The sequence below is a fragment of the Cyanistes caeruleus genome, chromosome 1 (assembly GCF_971803275.1).
Source record: "Cyanistes caeruleus chromosome 1, bCyaCae1.hap1.1, whole genome shotgun sequence".
In the NCBI taxonomy this organism is placed as follows: domain Eukaryota; kingdom Metazoa; phylum Chordata; class Aves; order Passeriformes; family Paridae; genus Cyanistes; species Cyanistes caeruleus.
Window position 1 is genome coordinate 69,470,174 of NC_141701.1, and position 22,753 is coordinate 69,492,926.

At 41.0% G+C, this 22,753-nt stretch overlaps 1 protein-coding gene across 6 annotated transcripts in view; it reads left to right on the plus strand.

Annotated features, from left to right (window-relative positions):
- GRB10 (growth factor receptor bound protein 10) overlaps positions 1–22,753 on the plus strand; it is a 146,725-nt gene that overhangs the window by 36,703 nt on the left and 87,269 nt on the right. The window lies entirely within an intron of this gene.

Below are 22,753 nucleotides of genomic sequence, written 5' to 3' on the forward strand. Positions count from 1 at the left end.
ACATTTGGGAAACAGCCTCTGTTACCATCCTGTATTCAAGTTCTGCTGCTGAAAAAACTGGGTCATTAATATATACAGATTTGATGTTTGTCTTTAAAATAGCCATTCCCTATTTGGGAAAAGGCACTTGTTTCCAAAGAAAAGGTGGCAAGCTACAATACCAATGAAATGTCTTACACCAAAACGTATCAGTTTGCAGAATGTTCTATTTGTAGGAACAAAGGCAGAGATTTTTACATTTGGTTAGATCCTATATTTTTTGAGTCATTGTGCTGTATCTAAGCAGCCAATATGGCATATTACAAGAGTGTATTTTAAAAAACCATCAGTTAAATTCAAAGATACTCAATAAAAATGCATGTAAAAGTTTTCTTTTTTCCCTGGGCAGTTTTAGTTGGCATAATGCTTGCTTTGTATTTTTTATGAAAATGTAAATTGCTAGTTTGGATATGATCTTTTCTTTGCACTTTTTATCTTCTGTTTTCATAATATGATTACTACCCTGAGGCTTCAGTTATGATTTTGGATCCTGCAGATACACAAATAATTAAACAGTGTCATGTGACATTAAAACCTTTTCCTTTTGTCCCAAGAGAAACATTGCTAGTAGTGATTACTACAGTCTTGCTACTCATTTGGAAAAAAAAGCAAAAAAAAACAGATAAAAACAAAATTTCAAAAAAATCTCTTTAGGATTAGGATTCATACATGTTGTGTAATATGTCAACTTACAATTTTTTCTCCAACAGGAAATCTCTAATTAGTTAAATGTGTAATGCTAGCATATGCTGAGTTGTCAGCTGAATGTACCTGAATGCTTTTCCCAATAGCAGGAAAAACATAACAGTTCTTTTATAGCTTCTTTTGCAGCTATAAAAATAGGCTGGACTTTGAGAAATTGGATGTCCTGAAAATCTGTTACTATACTTGGATCTATGAGTTTAAAAGAATATATGAATAGATGTGCCTGGACTTCATAATTTTGATGCACTGTGAAATTATGCTTCCAATTCATTTAGAGCATCATCTGAGTCATGATGTGAAGCTGAGGGAAAGGAGAGCTATGTAAGAGAAACTTGACATTCTAGGCAGTCATTTTTGAGCTGCAAATTCTTTAACTGACTGTCAATCTCTCCTGTGAAAACAGTGTCTTTAGTGGTTCCATAGGAAGTAAAAATGTGGATTTTCATTGGCACTTCCCTTTCTCTGACAAATGTGGTAGATAATCTGCTTTAATCTGGGGCAGCCAGCAGACTGGAAGTGTCAGAGCAACATGGGGTGACTTAAGATGGTGGGAAAGTGACTCAGTTATTTTTGGTCAAAGCTTACTGTGTATTAACTTCCCTAAGTGCTTATAACCAGTTTGAGGACTAGCTATGGAAGCCCATTCACAACTACTGTGCCTTCTGTCAGAGCTGAAGTTTGCATTAAAAAAACCCTGAACATCTGTTTTTCCACCCCTACTAAATCTGACTTAGGAGCTTTCATCAACTTGTCTTTCAAATTTGGCTGCAGTGAAAGCATTTTGTTGGTAAAGGGCTGAAAGAAGGTTAAACTAAATATGCTCTAGATTAGAGTGTAAAGAAGTATTCTATTTTTTCAGCACATTTTCTTACTTAATGTAATGAAAAGCTATCAAGGACACAGTTCCACAGATCCCAAGGTCGGGACCTTAGTGCTGGAAATTCAGTATTAGAATAAATTGACACATTGGAGGTTGGGATTATGTTCAAGGCAAGAAAAATGAGAACTTGGATTGGTGAGTATGCCCTACAGAATATCCTTTAGAATGTCTTGCTGCCAATCCACCTTTTCTAATTTTTTTTAATGTTTTTGGAGAGATGGGCAAGATGTAGATATCTGACTTTCTTACTAGGCTCTTTGTTTGTTTTGTTACTGCTTTCAGAACCTTTCAGGTCTTGTTTAAGAGCTTTTTTCTTCTTTTTCTTTTAACTTTCTCAGGAGTTAGCACATAAACCTGTCACACTTGAGTGCACTCTCCTAGAAACAATCCCTAGCTCTGTTTAAAAAAAATTAAAAAAAAAAATCAATACTGGCTTTCAGGAGTCCTTTCCAAATTCTTGAACTCTTCAATAAAAATCCAGCAGTGAGAATTGGCAGTGTTTGTCTTCTGTTCCTGGAAATTCAGAACATAGTCCCAGAATTTCTCAGAAAAAACAGGATGATTTACTGTGTTTCCGTTCTTCTGCAATCTGTAGTCATAACAGTATTTATGTGCAGTGACTTGAACTCTTGGGGAATATTTAGTTATTTAACCCTTTGCTTTAATTGTACAAGTTTCTGTGACAGAAATAACAAAAAAGACAGGGTTTTTTCCTCAGTTTGTGAAGATAAAATTTTGGGCATGCAGGAGTGTTCTGTTTATTTTCTACCTTCTGCTTGTTGTCTCATGAACAAGATGCAGGTATGACTTCAGTAATAATTAATATAGTTTGGTTTTAGTGAGCTGAATTCTTATTTGAGAAAGAACTTGTAACTTGGTATAAAATGGACTACAAGCACTTGGCCACAAAGTAGGGAGAAAATGGAAATTGCTTTCTCTTATGTGTACAGAGCTGTGGATTTCAGGATTGCTAATAATCCTCTTGATCAGATAAGAGTGCAGAGTATTGCACATCATACTTGAGAAGCTTTGTGCACTTCAAGAGTAGGAATTAAATACCTAAGAGAATTAATCAGAGGCTAGCTACTGTAATGAAAGCCTCTTTCAGTGATGTCAGATTTGTGGATGTGAAGGTGATTTGCTGCCCGTACTAGAACTACAATAGCATCATTGCTTTGCCTTCATCTGGAGCAGCAGTTAGCCTGCTCTCCAGGTTTTAGTATGGTAGTTTTTGATCCTTGTTTTCAATAAAATGATACAATAAGTTAGAAAACGCCTTTGGAGGTCATCTGATCAAAGTCCATGCCATGTAGTTTTCCTAGAGTGCTTCATCTTAGTGAGTATGTTTTTTTGGGAAACTTGCTTCCTTTTTATTTTTAGTGGCTTGCTTAGGCTAGGCAGTAAGAGAAGAGGGGGTCTCTCTTTTAGTGAGAGGGGGAAAAAATCCCATTTTGATTTGAAAAAATCTCTAGTTTATTACCTTGATGGATGCAATAATCCTCACCCTTGTGACATTCAGGTGCCTTCTATATGACTCAGTCATCTCTGCCACTTTGATATTGAACTTAACAGTCTATTATTTACTGTTAGTATAGGTATACGTGCTGCAGTCCATGTTTGTGTGCATAAAATGTCCTTTATCGTAAAAAAAAACTGCATGCAAAACATTTGGTTGCAGAATTTGTCTTCAAGTGGGATTGGAAAGGGCTGTTGAAACCTGTGTTTTGCCCCTCATTGTCTGCCTGACACTGTTTGAGTATCTTTGTTAGCTTGGCTGTTGTCAATTGTTTAGCGATTCTTTGGAGATGTCATTTGCCATTTGTGGTAAGAAAGATGCCAGGCCAAAATGGTTCTGGTCATTCCCCATCTCAACTGGGCAGGGGGAAGAAAATATAATAAAAGGCTTACAGGATGAGATAAAGGTAGGAAGAAATCACTTACCAAGTACCATCACAGGCAAAAGAGACTCTGCTGGGGGAAATAAGTTTAATTTATTACCAATCAAATCAGAGGAATGAGGAATAGAGCTAAATTTTAAAAACACATTTCCCCCCATCCTCTCCTTCTTCCCAGGTTCTATTTCACTCCCAATTTGCTTTCTCTCATCACCTCCAGTGATGTAGGAGGATGGGGCATGGATACTACAGTCAGTTCATTACATGTTCCCTGACAATCCTTCCTCCTCAGGGGAAGGACTACTCACACCCTTCCTTTGCTCCAGTGTGGGGCCCTTCCCAGGGAGACAGATCTCCATGAGCTTTTCAAGTGTGGGTCCTTCCCACATGAGCACGGGTCCCTTCTATGGGGTGCAGTCCTTCTGGAACAGGCTGCTGTGCCTTGCAGGGGGTCACAAGGCATAACCTGCTCCAGTGTGAGCTCTTCTCTCCATGGGTGCACAGGTCCTGCCAGCAGTCTGCTCCAGCGTGGGCTTCTTGCAGTGTCACACCCTCATTTGTGTGCCTACATGCTCCAGCACAGGACCCTGCCTGGGCTGTAGGTGAATCTCTGGTTCCCCTGTGGGACTCTGCAGGGTGCAGGGACACAACTCGCCATGGTCTGCACCATGGGCTGCAGGGTAACTTCAGCTCCAGTTCCTGGAGCACTTCCTCCCTCTCCTTTACCGACCCTGGTTTCTGCAGTCCTGTGTCTCTCACATATTCCCACTCCTCTCTTCATCTGCTATTTGCCGTGGTCCTCCTTGATTTAGTTCTCCCCCTGAGACTCTCCAAACCACACTGGGTCACCTCCCCTACTACTGGGGGGGGCCAGAGAGGAGAATTGGAAGCACAAAAGGCAAAGATAACAGGTTAAGATGACAACAATTTACTGGGAGCAGTCATAAGATAACAAAAGGAACAGTAACAGGAACAATATTAACAACAAAACTGTTTCTTGGAGAGTGATTTCACACGGAAAATGCTCATGGAACCTGACCAGTGCCAGGCTTGCTTATTAGGAAGGAGCCCCTTCTCCTCAGAATCCCCCTTTTTCCACCCCAGCAATGAGGTGAGGTGGAATAGAATAACCTTCCTGTCCTAGTAATGCTGCCTCCCAGTTACTGCAAACATTAATCCTGTCTTGGTCAGAACCAGGACACAATTGAACAGATTTTTTTTTTCTTCCTCAAAGGAGCCACCCGTGTCCCTCCCACCCACTGTCAAAGCCTTCTCATGCAAACCCAATACATGATTTTCTAGATTCAAAACAAACGGTGGCTTAATTTACTTTTATTAGGCTTAAGCATTCAAGGATGACACTTACATAAAATTAGTCCTGGAGTTTGGGATTTTCATGCTAAGAGGACAATATGGAAGGACCAGAGTGCGCAAGCAGGCTTTCAAAGTCCTTGGGCATAGCTAAGTGAGAAAACACCAGATGCATTATTACATTGCATCATTCTTCTACATATTGCATAAAGAAAAGCTGAAATGTTGCTACTGCCAATGCAGAAAGTCATCAGATTTGTGAAATATGGTGTCAGTCAACAGATCTTTTATTGACGATACTCTTGTTTTAACAGTTTACATGTATGTGGTGGAGAGGGTTGATGGACTGGAGCAGACAAAGTACAAAGCAGTGCGAACATTAGTGAATGTTTTTACAAGACATGTTGCCTCCAGTATGAAGTTATGAAATCTGTCTCCCTGAGTGCAGACTGCAAATATTTTTTACAGATAGAGTTGATGCTGCTTGTTAGTTTTCATTGTAAAGCAACTGAAGCTAGATTTCTAGTTTTTATTTTTCTTGGAAAGAAATCTTTTAAATCAGTTTTAAAAATTGTCCCCAAACCAGTTATTTTCATTAACATTGAACTAGAAGTGTGGTGCTTACCTCCTAAAGAGGAGTTAAAGTGTATTTGCCACCATTATGGTGAATCATCAGAATACTTTATATGAAGCAAAATATATGGAAGAAATTTGTATCTTGCACTAAGCTTATATACAATTGATTACAGTTTCCCCTCTTACAAGAAATAGTCATAATGTTTTGTTTGTTTGTTTTTGATGTACCACTTTGCCTTTCTACATTTCCAGTCACAAGTATGTACCCAACTGTTTATACTTCTGCTTTTGTATTCTAATTTACAGAAGTTGGTTGGCAAAACATAGTCTTTCTTTGAAGGTGAATGCATGCAAGAAATTTCAAGTGGCTCAGTCCACATTTTCCAATTATATGAACTTTTTCAAACCATCGAGAAAAAAGATGGGAGAAACTTCTTTTCTCAAGACAAAAAAGACTCAAAATACTTTAGTGGTCAGTCATGCCATTTTCTGTTGGCATTACTACTACCATTGGTCATGAAGCAACACAGATGTTCCAAATCAAGTGAGGAAATAAAATAAAGAAGTTTAATTTTGCATCTTCCTGTTAATGATTTCATGCTTAAACACTAGACTGACCCTGTCATTACATGCAAGCAGTCTCTTGAGCTCCGGTTTTCATTCATGTTTAAGCCTAGGGTTTGCTACTTTTATACTTGTGAGAAAGTTGAGGAGGATCTTAGGAATGAATTTAAAGACATTAAAATGTTGTAAAGAGAATGAAGCTAGGCTCTTTTCCCTGGTGACCAGAGCCAGTGGACATGATGTGAAACACAGGAAGTTCCCTCAAGATACTGGGCAATGCTCTTTCACAGTGACAGTGACTGAGCGTTGTCAGAGGTTACCTAGGAGAGGTAGTGAAATCTCCATCCTTGGCAATCAACCAAAGTCGTCCAGACATGATCTCAAGCAACTGGCTGTAGGTGGCCCTGCCTGAGCACCTGAGCAGGGGATAGGACAGGTGACATCCAGAGGTCTCTTCCAAACCAAATCATTCAGTGACAAGGAATGGAAACAATTTTTTTTTTTAAACTGCACTGGTTATAGCCAACTGGAATTACATTAGTGATAGTTTGGGGGGTGTGCTTTTAATGAACATTTCTCCTACAGATGTTCTGTGCTCTACATATGAGTAAATAGTAACCAGTGGAGAAGATTATTTTGTTTTTTGGAGGAAGATAATATTGCTGCGTATTTGGAGCTGTCACTTTTGAAGAAAGCACTGTGGCTCAGATAATTCTTAGTGTTGTTGTCTATGCCAGTTGGCTCAGAGAGATCTTTTCTATCCTTCGAAAAGACCAATGATATAATGTTGCCTTTTATTTAAGTATTTCCAAGAAATATATCTAGATACAGACCTTATGCCCAGTACATTTTCTTGCCTTACATAGTCTAAAGAGAATGTTTGATCAAAGGAAGGACAATATTTCATAAGAACTTATTTATTTATTTTTTAAGTTAAAAAAGAAGGGAGGAAAAAACTCCTCCAAGCTACCACCCCAAATCCTGTGATTCTGCATGAAGCTGTTCGTGTGATCAAATCTGAGAATTTTCCCATTTCTAGGAAGAAACTGTGGGTACAGTTTCCAGACTTTATTGTTTGTGTGATGCCTCATGACACAGATCTTATTTCTACACTTGCACCCTTTCCACACCGTACTGAAGCTGCTGATTCAAGGAAGAATGGAGAGCCTGAACTCAGCGTGGCCTTGCTGTGGTTAAGATGCATGCCATTTACTCTTTAAAGCTAGGGATAAATATATCAGGTCTACTTAGCACTAGCTATGACTGAAAACATCTTTACCTGCTCTTTCTGCATCCACTAAGAACTTTTCTTTCCATTCCTAATATAATGTAATCTAAAGTGCTCTTTTAAAAAAGTTATTCCTAGGTTCCTACAAAACCCTGCTGCTTTTTGAGATGTATTTTTTATTCCTAGTGTTGCAGATATGTTCCCTTCATGGAGAGGTGGGATGGAAAGTGCTGCTCAGAGCAAGAGCTTTGTTCTTGTATGGCTGACTTAACTTTGCTTTTCAAGGATGGAATTTTACCAAATTGATCACCTTTCAGGAATCCTTCATGAACAAAAGGCCAGATTATTGGTACTAATGGCCTTCTATGCTAGATAGTATTGATATTTTAATCTGAGGCATTAAGATACAGTGTTTTTATTTCTGGTTTTGAAAGAACAGGGAGTAATCAAAGGTAGAACACAAATGCCCAGCAAAGCTCTCAGGCTTTACTGCTATTTTAAGATAGATTTGGCCGGTGTACTGGTACGACCAGTGCGCATATTTGAAATTCTAGTCTCTACAATGAAAAGACAAGCCCTCAGAAACAGCCAGTGGTTTTGGAGCATGCTGGTCATTTGCAAGCTGAATGTTAAACAATGACTTAAGACTCTACTATACACTGGCTGTAGCTCTTGATGCCTGATACATTGGCTCCATTTTTTGACATAATTTTGGCAAGTTGGGGGAGCCTGGCAATCCTTCATGCTAGAGGCCGTAGCTCTAATAAAGCACTGTAGTTATTAGCACAAGTAAATAGTTGTCCATTTGTGCTTCATTAATGCATATTAGTCATACCGTAAATACTGTCATGCTGGCAAGTTCCCCAGAATAGTGAATACTTCTGTACAGTTCAGGAGGGGTTTTCTGACAAAGTGGTGTTGGCATCTCTCTTGAAGAAGTTCTTGAAGCTATTAGGTTAGGAGAGTGACAGGCCATTATTTCAGCTCACATGAGATTTGTAGAGTTGATACTTCAGTGGAGGCAAAGATGTATTTTTGATGAATTTTATGCTGTTGCAGTAGGTTCTTCTCAAATATTCAGTTGTCTTTTCTACAGCCTTCAGCTATATTGAGGCAGGTTGCTTTGGGCTGTGGGGAGTATAAATGAAGTGCCTACTCTTCTAATGAAAATAGGTGTTCCAAAAATCCCATATAATTGTCCAATATTGCAAAATTTTAACTATGTATTTGAAGAAATAAAAACCTAGTATGTGCAGCTAGATGAAAGCAGAAGGCAGGACAATGACCTATGATCTGTGTAGGTATTTTGGTTTCTTAAGAGATAATACCCTTAGTACAAATGGTATAAAATTACAAACAAGTATGACTTGTTCTTTGGAGCTGGCAGCATGGATTTACGAGTCATTTTCTTTTTTTGTCCTTTGAGTTTCTGACAGTGACTTCCAGAAGGACTTGTTCCATACTCTTGGCAACTTGTCAAGGCTGACCAGCTTCTGGTTTTTCATATTGTCATCCTCATCTGTTTTGAGGAGCAATGTGTTGTCTGCTTCTGCAGTCACCAGGATCATCCTCTGATTGGTGACTTACTCTTATGAAGATAACAGAGCCTTGCTAGTGTAGTAGTGACTAAGATCCTTAGCATCTTCTAGTGCATCCTATCTGCTCCTAATTAACTTGTCTGATCCCTAACATTCCTGTGAGTAATGCTTCAATCTTCCAGATGCTGACACTGGTGAAAGAACTGGGAGACATGAGGAGGAACTAGGAGGACTGAGACAAAAAAATAATTGTTTTTTTGTGTCTTTAGCTGCTGGATCCTGTGCACAGCTGAGAACTAAGCTAATATTAGCCATCCTTTTGTCCTTACTTGCCTATATAACAATTCCTTGTTTTTTCTTGGCACCCTTTTCTTGCTTTAGCTCTTCTGAATGTGCACAATCTCTGTGTTATTTTTGCATAACTTCCTGCTTCAAACTTTTTTTGCGTTTCAGAATTTAAGCTGAGGCAGGAGATGCCTGTCCATTCAGCTGGCTTTCTGCCATTCCCCTGTGACTTTCTGTGTGCCACAATGGACCGTTTTTGAGGTTTGAGGAGGCTGTCCTGCAAGATCAGATTGTTCCCCTGGTTACCTTGGTTGTTCAGAGAAATCTGCCATGGTAACCTTGCATGCAGATTCTTGAACAGGCCAAGAATCTTCTTTCCCACAGTCCAGGACTGTAATTGTGCTGGTAGTCTTGCTCTCTTTGCTTACTTATTACTGTCATCATTGCATCATCTCTACCGCCATCAACCTCTTCCTTCCCAAATGGCTCTATGTCTCTCAGTTGGCTTTGCCGGCTTGTTGGTCAAGCAGGAAGATGTTTCCCCAGCTGGCTCACTGATCACTTGTGAAGTTATCTTCAACCCGCTCCAGAAATCATTTCAGAGTCCAGTGCTGGCTGCAGCTGGAACAGCAGTTTGCTTCTGAGTGGGTCAGAAATGTGATTCAGACAATTTGTGACAAGTTTCTCCCCATCCCATGCACCTGGCTGCAAAAGTGGACTCATTCGGTTTGAGCAAAAAAGGTATTCTGAACATTAATCTTCTTAAAGATGGTGAGTGCTTCTTCTGGGAGGAAGTACTGAGATGGAAAATGACAAGACAAGACACCTTCCTGAAAGAGCCTGTGATCTCCTTCCAGAACAGCTAGAACATCTTCTCCCAAGCTCTCCCAAGCAACTACTCTCCATCAGCCTGAACATAACCACTCAAGGAAATCCTGGAAGGTCAGGTCTCTGCCGTAGATGGAAAAGGCAGAAAACCCACAGGCAGGAAAGGGGATATTAGTCTTGCCAGGCAAGGCGCAAACCCTTTATAATCAATAAAACTGTTCGTGCATTTGAAGGCTTCTGTCAGTCCTTGCTCCCTAACCTGCATTGCCACACATTGGCAGTGTGACAGAAGCAAAGGAGAGCTAGAGGTGCCAGCCAATTGTTCAGGTGTTTCCTGTCCCAGCACTGTGCTTTTCGGCTTCCCAGCCAGGCTGTTGGTACTCAGTCTTCTGTCGTGGCACTCTCCTGGCTTCCCTGATGTTTACTTCCCTGATGTCTCTCACAAGGCTTACATGCTTGCGGACTGTCGCCCATGCTGCCTTCTCCAAGGACCTACTGCCAGCCATATCTCCCCAGGACTATCCTTGGGGTGCTGAAGGGAAGCTCCCCCTTGCTGAGTGTCTTACAAGCGTCCGCCCTCAGATCTGACTGGTGCTGCTATTCTTTGGTCATGACTGCCTCTGGCTCCAAGTCATTTGGTGGGGAGGCACTAGGAGAGTCCTGGATAGATGTTCCCCTTTCCTCTCCACTGTGGGCCCGTTGCAGAAGAGATGTCATCTGTGTGCCTGGAGAGCACAGAGGCAATGCAGGTTAGTATCCTTGGAATTATGACAACCTGTGAGCTGCTGAACATGAATTGTCTGTATGGTTAAGTCACAAACCATAACTGCTCTGCTGGATGAGAGCAAGTTGGGAAACAGTTTGCTAACAGTGTATCTTTTGAGTATGACTTGCCCTGAAGATTAAAATAAACCCAAACCTACAAGACCAGAAACTTCTCATCCATCGACTGTGCCAGTAGCATCTTCTGAAACAAGGATATTGACACAATTACATGTATTGTTATGATGTAAGATTACACACATGCTGTCAGTATTGTGGCGTGCTAATGAGCTTCTAGGTAATCCGTCACAGTTAATTTTTTTGTTTTAGCTAAATAAGTAGTCTTCTGTTTATCTATATCCAGAAGGTGGCCCATTCTTCTCACCCACAGCTTGATTCTGAAGCCTAGTTCAAAGTTTTGCCTCTTATTTTTCTCATCTTTTGATTAATTTTTCTTTTTTTTTTTTTTTTAATCTCTGGTTTGACTTTAATCTCTGCAGGAACCTTTTCCACTACCTTTTATTTCATAAACCTGCATTTTTAGGTTAGAAAGAATAGCTCAAAAGTAGAGGAAGCAGTACAATAACTACTGGTTGTGCTGTAAAAGGTACCACCCTGAATTAATCACCATTCAGCTGAAGTGCTGTAGCTTCTCATATGCAAGCTGCCAGCCCCTTGAACTGCAAGGTAAACAAGTTACTTCCCCTTCCTAGTCTTCAGCAGTGGTTTCAAAGAAGAGAAACTTTCAGCTTCAATACCAATTAAACAGCAGCTCATCTGATTGCATCCCATCTTTTCTTGGAGGGAATAAAACTTGCAGAGATGTTCTTGTGGCTGATAGCAGTAGTGTTTTAGTGTTTCTAAAGCCAGCATAATTTAGCATTGCACATGTAGATTTATTACAACTGTGGGATTTCTTGAACTTTTCTTCTGTCTGACCAGCTTTGCAATCTCTGTTCAAATCTCCTTGTTTGAAGACCCCTTACCTAGGCAGGTCCTGTTTTGAGGTGGTTTGCTTGTTTTGTTTCATGTGCTGCCTTGGCAGTGTTTGGCACACCAGACCTTCCTCCAATAGCATACTGGTAGTTATGAAACCCTTTTGATCTGTTGAAGCTTAATGTAGCCTCAGAGGTTTTGTGTGGAATTAAAGCAGCTGCTGCTAACCGTGTAGAAACGCTTCAGTGTATGTTCTGATGTGCTGTGGATAACTTCCTTGGATGTGTCCAGTAGGTGTTAAAAGAAGTGGGGAGGAGCTGTATAAAATAAGTGGTTACTTGACACACACTGTGAACAACTTAAAAACAGAACAAAACAAAAAGAAAACCTAAGCATGAGGAGGTGATTGACATGCTTGCTTTTAGTGTGCCAGCTTCTGCAAAAACTGAAGATTTATACTTTGTATTGTGTTTTCTGGGACAGCTTGCAATTTTATATGTAATTTGTTACTATTGAAATGCAAATTGCTGATCTTTTGTAAATTTTATTCCTTCAGAGAATGCCAAGTCAATAAAGATTTTCTGATAAAGCCATCTTCTTAATGCAGGATAACTGGTAGAGCTACTTGCAATTAGCTCCCTTTTGTTAAGGAAAAGAAAACATGGCAGCCACTACCTTGTGATGGATAGATACATACCAATTTTTATTGATACTCGAACAAATGTAACAATGAAGTGTATGTCATATGGTACCTAGAATTGTGAACGTTAGACAGAGATAAGTAAACTAGGCAGAGCACTGAGAGAAGTTCTCAGGCTAAAAAGTACCTTTGAGGTGTTTGGAATTTACGACAGTCAAACCTAGATACTTCTTTTCTAAGAACAATGAAGATGAAGAAAATCAGAATCATTGAGGTTGGAAAAGACCTCTAAGATCTTTGAGTCCAACCTTTGACAGATAACCACCCTGTCAACTTGACTATGGCATTAAGCTCCATGTCCAGTCATAAACACCTCCAGGGCTGGTAACTCCATCACCTTCTTGGGCAGTTTGTCCCAGTGTTTAACAGATCTTTTCATGAGGAAGTTCCTTTTGATGTCCAACCTGAACCTCCTCTGGTGCATCTTGAGGCTGTGTCCTCACATCATGTCACTGGTTGCCTGGGAGAAGAGGCTGACTCCCATGTGGCTACAGCCTCCTTTCAGGCAATTGTAGAAAGCAGTAAGATTGCCCCGAGCCTCGTTTTCTTCAGGCTAAACAACCCCAGATCCCTCAGCCACTTGTTGTAAGGACTTATTCTCTAGACCCTTCACCAGTGCTGTTGCCCTCCTCTGGACTTGCTCCTGCACCTCAATATCTTTCTTGTAGTAAGGAACCCAAAACTGGACACAGATACTCAAAGTGTGGCTGAGTACAGGGTGATGATCACAAAACCCTGGCTGATTTTTGATACAAGCCCGGATGTCATTAGCCTTCTTGGACGCCTGGGCACGTGCTGGCTCATGTTTGGCTGCTGTTGACCAGTGCCCCCCGGTTCTTTTTTGCTGAGCAACCTTCCAGCCACTCTTCCCCAGCCTGGAGTGTTATATGGGGCTATTGCGACCCAAGTTCAGGAGCTGGCACTTGGACTTGTTGAACCTCATAAAATTGTCCCTTTGATCCAGATCCCTCTGCAGAGCCTTCCTGCCCTCCAGCAGATCAGCTCTCCCACCCAACTTAGTGTTACCCATGAATTTTCTGAGGGTACACTTAAAACCCTCATCCAGATCATTGGTAAAGATACTTAAAAGGACTGGGCCCTATATTAAGCCCTGTAGGTTTCTTTCATTTTGAGAAATTGTAATAAGACAGTGATGCACTGAAATACTCAGGATGGCTCCAGTTGTTAGTCTTATCTTAATTTTTGTTTTCTTTCCAGCTGTTGTGAATTGACGATTTCTGTGTAAGTATTTCTGTAAGGCAGGCTGCAGCATCATTTGTATTAAATTTTGTGTCCAACCATTTTGTGCTAACACTTGGGGGTGGCAACTTAATGAAGTCTGATAGAACATCACTGTGAGGGTTTTTTTTTGCAGGAAAACTTTTGAACATCACTGTGTTCAAAAGTTCACTTCATGATGCTTGTATCCCGTCATCTGTTCTGTTTATGCTAGATATTAAGTTCTGCACCTTTAAGACTGGTTCCAAGAGGAAGGGGGAAAGAAGAAGCATGCAGTTTGTTTTCAGAAACTGGACTTGCTCCCCAGCATCCTTCTCACCAACTGTGAGACTGCAGCACAGACAGTGGGAGAGAGCTCTCCTTTGCTTTTTACGTTTTTTTTAGCTAGCTGAGGCAGAGAAGGTACCTTGGACTATGGCTTTTGTTTTTCTTGGAACTGACCAGCTCTGCTCTGGACTGACAACCCAGACAAACCCCAGGAGCTCATGCCTGTGGCCCATCGGGGCTTGGGCCTTGGCACTTTCCAGTGCAGGAGGGACTGATGAGAGACTGAGTGAGCTCAGCTACACCCCATGACAAGGACTTTCTGAATTTTCCATCTCTTCAGAACAGCAAGAGGTTTTATTGTTTATTACTATTCATTTTTTATGCTTGAGAATACTTTGCTTGTTAAATAAACAGGTTTTTTTCACTTTTCTCCAAGGAAATATTTTTCTGAATGAGCTGGGGGACAGGCTGCTTGAATCTGCTTTCTAGCGGGACCCCTTTGGAAGTTTCCTCCCAAATTTGCCCTAAACCAGGACACTGTGAGAGGTGCAGTTATGTATGTGACTGTCTTAGAGCTGCACAGATTAAATGAGATTCATAAAAGATTAAGGAAAGAAATGCAGACATTCAGGCCTGTTGTTCTGTTGGTAATGATGTGTGTTTTTGTTTTTGGTTGGGTTTTTTTTCCTATTGTGAAGGCTTGCAAAGTAACCCATTACTGTTAAATGTGCTGTACAAAACAATTATTTTAAGTACTCGTATATTGGAGACTGTTTCTTAGACTCTAACATTTTTTTGTGTAAACTATGTTACTGATTTTCTCTGACTTTAACCATGATATTTGGTTAGGGGAGAACACAGCAGTCTGTTCCAGTACAAGACTTGATGCTAGCTTATTAATCATGAATAATTACTGTGCTTTAGACTGGTGTCTGTGATTTTTCTGGGGTTTAGGTAGGGTATAGAGTGGTCAACTGAAGTGTATAAACATTTGCCCCGTATCTGAGATTCTGAACTGTCTTTATTTTGGTTTTGGTAAGGCTTGCTGTTTTGGAGATGTGTAGAGTTAATTCTGTATTGAATTGAGCACAAGTTACCTGAACTACAAATGCCCTTCCTTGTCTGAAGTGAGCAATGAGTTCTGAGGCAGATGGCACCATGTAACAGGAGAATGGATCTTTATCTGAGTGGAAAGGTGTGTGGTCCAGGTAATTAGGATCATAGGTTTGATCAGATGGGACAGACACATCTAGACCTATGTATCTCGTGCCAAGGATTACTGTTGGGAAGGAGGGGAGAGGAGGGTGTACCAAGCACACCCTAAATTTCAGCAATTGAACAAATTGTCTAGAAAGCAGAGTGCTGAGGCCCAGGTTGCTAATAGTTGAAGCAAGGAAGGGTAGCGAAGTAGTCTTGTATGAATTTGTTCAACGTGACACTTGAAATCAGTCAGATTATTACTGAAGACCTGAAGAGGAATTTCATTAGCAGGTGAGAGTTACTTTGCTCACTGACATCCAGTAAATTTTAATGGTCCGTGTGGGCACAGTGGCTCCTTCCTCACAGGAGGTTTATCATTTTATCACTTTTGCTATGGAGAGTCATCTTCACTTGTTGGCCCGCTCAGATTCTCAGTTTGAACCTGAACCAACACAAAGACAAAAGGGGGATAGCACTGTTGCCAGTAAGAGAGCAGACACACGTTCAGACGGTAGAAATTACTTTGTGTTTCATTCTACTTGCATTCCTTCGTTCAGTTTCATCTGTCTTAATGTGTAGGGCTTCCTAGCTATAAACTTACATACACTTAAATGTAACTTAGGTTAACTGGCTGTGATTGCCACTTCCCAAAGCATAGAGATATGAATATAAATTCCTGAAGAGAATGCACTTTGTATGGAAGCAGTGGTTCCTTCAACCCAGGTGGCATCTTCTCTTCTCCCTCCCCTGGCCTGAGACACACAAATGTGTTGCTGTAGTGCCAGATCCAGAGTCCACCAGCTCATCCTTCAAAGCACTGAGCCTTCCAAGGTTAATTCAGGGCATCATTAGCCTGTGCTAGGACAGACTGTCCAAGGCATTTTGTGGAACATCTCCTGTCCACGTGGTAGAAGGATGCTGTCAAAATCTGATTCCCAAAGCCAGTGTTCTTGGAAGCAGCTGGCCAGCAGTGCTGCTATAACCAAAGCTGTAGTAGATTTGATGCCAAGTAGAACAGATGAGCTACCTTGTATTTCACGGGTCTGAGCATGGGGAGGGCCAGTGTGTTGGAAAGGATCAAATATCCTGTGCCTTCTGTCTGTGTTACCGCTTTCCCCCAAAATAATAGATGAGACTTTTTTTGGGGTTTTTTTAAATACAAGCTTAAAGGAAATAAAAGTGAAGATGTTTTCTCAGATTGGACTGGTGTGTTAGCAAGTGCGTGATGCTGAAATTTTCCATTGCACCAGGGTATAAATACTCATTCCCATTATGTTTCTTTTTATCCTTCTGGTGAAGGATATACTATATAGACTATAGTCTGACCATGTACTTGAGAAACTTGGACAAAACATGGAAAGTCACCCTGATCAGGATTCTTGAATAGGCCACAGGTTTTATGAGCAGCAACTCATTGTTGTGGATTGCATTACTCCCTTAGATTGTGTGAGCACCATCCAGTATAGTAGTTCACGTGTATGAACTTGTGCTTTGATTCAGTTTAGGTTCTGTAGTCTGTTAAGTGTCAGTTCTTCGATATAAGATCTCATTGAAAGCCTCTCTAAAAAAAAAGAGCAGTATGACATACTGCTTTAGGTTATACCTTCTTGTGGTAACAAAACTCAATTTTTAAATTCAATTCCTATTGATAAGTATGGTTTACTCTCACAGAAAAAACAGATTTTTCAGGGACTTGTTTGAGTCAGTATTGACCAAAACCAAAGAACTTAGAACATGCAGCAAAGGATGTAGCTTTGAACATGTATCTTTGTCACTGGCAGTCCCTTGCCAGTGAGAGTTACTTGCTTTGGAGGTAAGGCTAATTAATTTGCAATTAAATACAAGCTAGAGGTACATTATCAGGTTCTTCCATGCCAGCAGAAGAAACAAACTTTCCATGTAAGCATGTGGCTTTCCTGATGTGAAGAATTTCCTAATATGAACTTCATTTATTCAGTGGTGTTTTGTTAGAAATGAAAAGAAACCAAGTTTGTTTTTGAAAAATAAGTTAAAGGATACTTTATAAGTAAGTAAATACTTCATTTTTCTAAGTCCTTTATAGGTGAAGACACCTCTAAGGAGTGATTGCTTTCATGGAGAACTTTGTGCAATTGTTACTTTTCTGGATTTCAAGACTTTATTTTAGCTGTAAACTGTGTAAACTGTCTAACAGCCACAGTGGTTTTAGTCTCATTAAAAATAGAACAAAGCTTTTAGCATTTCTAAGCCTGTCAATTGGATTCCCTCATTCCTAGCTGATTAAAAGACAGCAACCATGGTGCATTGAATTTTTTTCTACCATAATAAATGTCAGTCTGGTACAAAAAGTACCCACTGTGGAGTATACTATCCATTTTCTCTCTGCAGAATACAGGGAGACAGCTGCATTTTTGCAGAAGTGATTAGTTCCTACTAAGAGAGGACTGCATCTAGTGAGAGAGATCTTTCCAAATTTTGGGTTCAGGAGTGTTGAAAGCCCTGTTAATGCCATTTTTCCAAAGATCAGCCTAGAGAAACTGAATCTCTAATGTTAGACTATATGCATGCTGTAAAAGTGCGTTGCTGGTGCTGTCAGCTAACACTCACTATGCTCACTCCTGCCTTACTGGAGAAAAGCCTTTCAGGAGTTAACAGCTGCTATCAGATACTGTTGCTAGCTGTGGTCCAGCTCTTGCTAGACTACATTTACTAATTAATTAATTAATTTCCTGGATGCCAAAGAGACACTGGGAGTTGGGTCAGGGGTGACAGAAAGAAGTGGTTTTTGGTTTGCCCTGACAGCAATTGCAATACAGGTAGTTATAAGTCATGTAATCAGACTTCTAAAAATAAATCTGAAGCATCTGCAGAAAAATAAGTTTCTCGCTCAGCTATAGCAGTGGCTTCTATAACTGTGTTGGGCTATAGCTTTTAGGAAGAAACACTTCAGTGGCTTGGGACATGCACACTGTTAGGTTTCAGTGTTGACAACAGGGTCCAAACCCCCAGGTTTTTTTAGACTTGAAGGTTTTATGATCTGTGAGTTGCTAAAGCCAGAGGGGGTCAGGAGATAAGTTCCTCCAAGGTCAGACAAGCCTTTCTGCCTTCCCCTGTATCATGGGACGTAATATAATTCCTGTGATTCATTTAACAAATTCTCTGCCACTGCAGAGACATGGACCACGGACGCAGGTTTGTCTTGTCTCTCAGCCTCATTTTCCTTCTCCCTTTGCTAATTCCTGGTCTGTTGTAGATATCATATATGTCACGTGGTGGGCTGGAAAGTGTGCTGTAGGAATGTGTGGATCACAACAGGTCTGTGTTCCCTGCCAGGTTATCGTGTGTTTTCAGTGATTTGTGGCACTGAGGGTTGGAGGTGCTGTGGTGTGTCGGGAGGAATGTGCTGCTGCTTTTGCTGCTCCTGTAATCCCAAACTGGCTTGTTTGTTTTTGGTCTCTAGGGTTATTGCTCCCAGTCCTGACAGCCAGTACTGTAAAATCAGAACGATTCCTGCAGTTAATGGCTTTGCTACTTCAGGAGAGAGAGCCCAACTTTTTACAAAGCTAAGTGGCTTTATTTTAAGCCCTTGTTTGTACAAGCTCTCTTAGCAATGGGAATGCTAAAATTCTAGGTTCACAGTTATTCTGTTGACTTACTGAGCCTTTCACTTGGCTCTTACCTAGTCAAATGACTGTAGTTAAGAGGCAGGAAACCAGGTTACAGGTCTTTAATTATGTAATATGTGGGTTGTGTGAGAATGCGCTTTAAAGTCTTTTGCCTAGTGTGCAAAGCCTGTGTTTTCTTTGTTTGTAAGGTATGTTAAACATTTTGGCAGAAAACAGTAAAACATATGCACTCTGTTTGGGTAAACTTGAAATAATTTCCAAAGCAGTGACTTTGGATAAACCCAAGAACCTTGCACTTCCCTCAGGACTCTTCATTGGAACGCATTTCCTCAAACTCTGGAGTGTCAGTTTGCTGAAAATACATTGTACCAAACGGCTGTCTGCTAGGGGACTGTGCTGCTGGGTTTTTAAGAAAGGAGTGTTGCATGAATTCCTTATTGATCTGGACTGTGGAGCTTGGATTAGAACCTGAACATTGGTCTGGATATGTCAGTTGGATTTATTCTTGTAATAGCCTGTGTGTTTGCCTTCACAGGGCTGAGAGGAAAATTGAGTGAGCAGAAGCTCTGGATGGGATACAGTAAGCTATAAGAAAGTTTACTGAGATGAATAGCTGGCTACTCAGCATTTAGCATAATTGAGTCTATTATCCTCTTTGTACATTTGATGCTTGAAGTAAACCAAAGCTACAAAATCATAATATAAAGAATCAGCATAGCTTAAAAAGCAGTGCAGGAAGTTACTTTACATAAATGCACAGTCTTTTGTTTGGAAAGTGAGGAATATTATGAAGCATCCTAAGAAGAAATGCTGTCTAATCTGTCCGTTGCCTAAGGAAACTCCAGGGCCATGTTAAGAATGACAGTACTGAATCAGATAAAGAAATGTTTGTCTGTGTTCTTCTTCTAAGAGCAGCAAGTTGCAGATACAAAGAGAGAGTGTAATTTCTCAAAGTATCCCCTTTCTGCTCCGGAAGCCTGGAGCTGTGTCCACTGTTTCACAGCCCTTGGTGTTCAAAAATTCTTCAGTGAATTTTTGTATTTGCCTTTTTTTTCTGGGAACCACTTACACTTGAGAACTCTGCAACAGCAGTCTGTGCTAACATGAAGTACTTACTTCATTTTGCTTTACACAAGTCTGCCTGAACAGAGTAACTCTGTGGTGGTTCAAATAATGACTTTGCTAATTTTCTCTTTACGCTCAGCTAGTTTTAAGACCTGTACCTTGGTGTGATGAAGGAGCCACTGCCAGATTGGCACAGAGCCCCTGTTTGGCAGGAGTGCCCTCTCTGCAGACCGAGGTATATCTGCCTTGATAGTCTGCTAAATTGCAGTGGGACCCATCAGCACGTCTGACTTTACTTTCTGTTGTGCTGGACAGTGTACAAGCATCAGAAGTATGACATGATCTTAATTTTGTTGCTGTGGGACTGCTGGCATGCGTATGCGTGACTCTTGCTCAATTGAACCTTTTGTTCAGGGGCATGGCAGTGTGGGTTTGCAGACAGCTACAGTAAATCCAAAACCAGGGACTGTCGTCTTGGTGGTCTGGGCATCCTCAGTCTGGCCATGCTCCCAGGAGCTTCCGAGAAGCTGTGCTGCCACTTGTAGCCTTTCTTCATCTTGTAAACTTCCAGAGACTGCTGAATTAGAAGCTGAAGCCCTCAGGGAATTTCCAGACTTCTCCAGAAAGCTGCTCTCTCTCCTCTAATGCTAGAACCCTTTCTTCACAATGAGGGAGAAGGGAACTAGAAATGATACTTCATTATTTGTACATTCAAGTCTGCCTCGTCCTTCCTCTAAGCACTATTTACTTGTAAGATTACCCTGACTGGATAACGTTTGCTGAAAAAACTAGAATGAGAGAAGCAGCAGTAGAGTGGTAGCAACACGCTGGTCTTCCTAATAATGCTGTCTCATAAATACTCTCCTGCACTAAACTGCAGGTGGGAACAGTGGCACTTGGAGCCAAAGAGGTGATTCAAGCATGTGTACCGACAGCAGAGCTGCTGTAGTATGTCTAGCTGATTTTCTGATTAAAAGATGAGATTTAATGTTTTCTTAGATAACTGAAATGTTTATCATGGTAGCACAAACAGCAGCAAACATTGTATGTCATAGTTTAAGGAGTGCAACTTGAAAGGCTTGGTTATAGATTGAAAAATAAATCTAGATTGTGCTGGTTACTGATATGTAGAGATAACACTGTCCATGAGTGGACTTTGGCTATTAAGGCGATGCAAGCACGTCACATTTTGAGTCGTGCAACATGGGTTTGCAGAAGGACACTGTAATCTGACCTCTAATGATGGTGTGTTTGACTTTATGAAATGCTAATGCTTTAAAGGACCCTGCTTCAGATCCGTCTAGCACTCTTGCTAGTCACTTGATTAAATCATCCTTGGTTGCAGAGGCTGAATGACACAGAAAACAGCACATGCAAAAAGTCAGTGAGGGCTAATGCTCAGCTAGCTTCTAAAAATACTACAATAGCTGGATGGTACAGTAAGTTAAGTAACATGTTTTAATTTCATACTGAGAGCATTTATTGGAAGAGGAGGGAGGGCTGGGGATTAAACTATGAAGCAAACAAATGACTTGCTTAGAGGCTGCTTTCAGCTGCAGCAGGGGGGATGGTGATGGACCAAAGCAGGTGCCCACCTTGCTGAGGGCCATGGCCTCACCCCTGAGCTAGGGCCCAAAAACAAGGCTGCTGGCAGAGAGTAATTATATAACTTTATTTCCTGCCCCCCTCCTCTTTCTTCTTTTTCCCTTGTTCCAGCATGTGATCTCCACTGCATCTGGCCGAGTGCCAGTGTTTGTCTGTGCACAACGGACACAAACAGTTTCTGGAGGGTCATGTGAAACTACCCCTGGCTCTTTAAACCTCACCACCCTTACCTTTTCCCCTCAACTGCTCCATTGCTGTAACAGGTGTGGCTTTGTTTATGCACAGCCTCTTGCTTTGCTTTAGCACCTGGGTTTTGCTGGCCCACAGTGTCCAGAGGAAACCTTTGCCTCCCTGTTTTGCTCAAGCTGCAGGAGGGGCAGGCATTTGCAGCGAGAGAAACAGGCAGGGTCATCAGCTTTATAAGAGCAGCACCAGTAGTCATTAGTCACTGTAACCTCTGCTTCTGAATACTTTGATCTACCTTACTATGGCTTTGGCTTAACTTTGTGAGTAAGGCCTGTGGTTCTCAGCATCTTCTGGTACAAGATGTAAGGTGATTCCAGAGAGGGCATGTCCTATTCCTGTAAATTTTTGGTAATTTCTAGTTAAAAAACAAAAAAAAGTCTGGTATAATTGAAGAGTTACAGGCCTGGAGCCAGGTGAAACTTTGAGATAAGGTCTCTCAGTTAAGTGTTTGTGTGTTACTGCTGTGGGAAACCCAAGCGTAAAATCATGCATCCCGGCCCCATTTCACCTTTGTTACTACATAGTACTTTGTGAATCTTGCCTTCCAGACGGGATTTTTATATGTTGGGGCAACTGAAAACATGTTTAGGTAAGTGATAAATAGCTTATAGCTAGTTTTATTGTTCCAACTTTTATTTCTCTTGGGATGCCCTGTTGCTCTTCCCAGCCAAGAGGCAATGTGTCACTGTACCCATGTGTTAGACATTGTGACTTCTTCCTGGGAAGTGGAACTAATACTGCTAAACTGCATCTGTGAAGTTTTAGCTACCCCATAAAAATTGATCATGTTGAATTTCATGGAGGGAAATGCACAGAGAAAAGCTGTGGGCTGGGGAGCGATGTTCTGCTGAGTTATCCGTGCCAGTGATGCTTTAGCCTTTGTACTGAGAGCAGTCAGCTTCAGCTTTAAGTTTTGACTGAAACTTTTCTTAGATAAGTGTCTCCTCCCTGCTGTTGCCCTTGGCACCTTGGAAAAATTATAACTGAACTTTCTGGTGAACAGATTCATAATTTTGTATGTTCTTTCTGCAGTTTCCTTCTTACACTACAAGTCCCAAATTTCCCACCTCAAATTTAAAATGGAGATGATGTGGGTCATGTCAGTGATGTCTGCGTGGTGTCCCAAAGAAAATGAGATAAATCCAGTGAGAATGACTAGTGTTCCAAAAGTACAAATAATGTTAGAATGTGATGCCCTATGGTTGCAAGGGATTTGATGAAAACAGGAGCTCGTGAGATGCTTGCTCCTAGTAAGTGTTCAGTTAGCTCCAGTGAAAGA